Genomic DNA, 1,776 nt, shown 5'->3' with positions numbered 1-1,776 from the left:
CAGATTCGTGAGCAGCGACCCTCGGGACTCTTTGAACTACAAACTCTTTTTTCCAGAATTGCTCAAAACCAAAAGGGTTAAGGTATTTCAAATGAACCGACTTCATTGCTTTATTTGATTTTCTGTATACAGTAAAAAGTTAAATCTGCTGTATCTTGGTGAAAAAAAATCCTATTTGGACGTTCCAAAATGGAAATTGAAGGGCAAGACTCGTACTTTACGGTACTTTGTTTAGTTTTTATCGGTAAAATTCTATGCAACCAAGAGGAAACTCCAATAATGCCCTAAAACAGCCATTTTTGTACTTCTAGGTTAGAATATCTCAAAATCCTTACGTGATGGCGCCATTCTGAGGCCAGATTTGAATTCAGCGCATCGAATTCCTTCGGCTAAACCTCTGACTTCTTTTGTGATAAAAACCTTGTAAACTTGTGTTATCGATTTAGAGCTTGTCAGCTGAACAGGAGAGTAATGGGTTGCCATGGTTTCGGTGTCAAACGAGGATGGGTGATTTCGATACGAGTCCTCGGGCGTGACGGATGTATCGATGTTATCCGCGACACGAAAGATTCTGTTTGGCTGCTTGTGTAAACGTTGTAATAAGCTTTACATAAGAGCTTTTGTTAATCTTTCTATGAACAAAAGCTCATTTATTGCACGCGGGCGGACGCGATAATATATTGAATTAAAATATAATTTCTTGCAACAATATTTTAGGAGCATTAAAAATTATATTATTGATAATATTAAGGAAAAATTTGTTATTATATAATAATAATAATAATAATAATAAAATAAATTATTATTAAATTTTATTATATATATGTGTATATATATATATATATATATATATATATATACACATATATATAATAAAATTTAATAATAATTTATTTTATTATTATTATTATTATTATTATATAATAACAAATTTTTCCTTAATATTATCAATAATATAATTTTTAATGCTCCTAAAATATTGTTGCAAGAAATTATATTTTAATTCAATATATTATCGCGTCCGCCCGCGTGCAATAAATGAGCTTTTGTTCATAGAAAGATTAACAAAAGCTCTTATGTAAAGCTTATTACAACGTTTACACAAGCAGCCAAACAGAATCTTTCGTGTCGCGGATAACATCGATACATCCGTCACGCCCGAGGACTCGTATCGAAATCACCCATCCTCGTTTGACACCGAAACCATGGCAACCCATTACTCTCCTGTTCAGCTGACAAGCTCTAAATCGATAACACAAGTTTACAAGGTTTTTATCACAAAAGAAGTCAGAGGTTTACCCGAAGGAATTCGATGCGCTGAATTCAAATCTGGCCTCAGAATGGCGCCATCACGTAAGGATTTTGAGATATTCTAACCTAGAAGTACAAAAAAGGCTGTTTTAGGGCATTATTGGAGTTTCCTCTTGGTTGCATAGAATTTTACCGATAAAAACTAAACAAAGTACCGTAAAGTACGAGTCTTGCCCTTCAATTTCCATTTTGGAACGTCCAAATAGGATTTTTTTTCACCAAGATACAGCAGATTTAACTTTTTACTGTATACAGAAAATCAAATAAAGCAATGAAGTCGGTTCATTTGAAATACCTTAACCCTTTTGGTTTTGAGCAATTCTGGAAAAAAGAGTTTGTAGTTCAAAGAGTCCCGAGGGTCGCTGCTCACGAATCTGGACTCAGATTTCCAAAATTCTTTTGGATTTGGAAATTTCATATTGGATCCACTATCTTCAATTTTGGAAATCCGAGTTCAGATTCGTC

The 1,776-nt window shown here is 33.7% G+C and overlaps 2 protein-coding genes across 2 annotated transcripts in view; one reads left to right on the top strand and one right to left on the bottom strand.

Moving 5' to 3' along the window:
• LOC116850297 (putative inorganic phosphate cotransporter) overlaps positions 1 to 1,776 on the top strand; it is a 60,804-nt gene that overhangs the window by 46,556 nt on the left and 12,472 nt on the right. The window lies entirely within an intron of this gene.
• LOC116850298 overlaps positions 1 to 1,776 on the bottom strand; it is a 94,464-nt gene that overhangs the window by 91,795 nt on the left and 893 nt on the right. The gene's annotated exons all lie outside the window — the stretch shown is intronic.

The sequence above is a fragment of the Odontomachus brunneus genome, unplaced genomic scaffold (assembly GCF_010583005.1).
Source record: "Odontomachus brunneus isolate Ranch 3 - 2012 unplaced genomic scaffold, Obru_v1 Obru_scaffold_142, whole genome shotgun sequence".
NCBI classification, from domain to species: domain Eukaryota; kingdom Metazoa; phylum Arthropoda; class Insecta; order Hymenoptera; family Formicidae; genus Odontomachus; species Odontomachus brunneus.
This window is presented reverse-complemented; position numbering and strand designations above follow the sequence as displayed.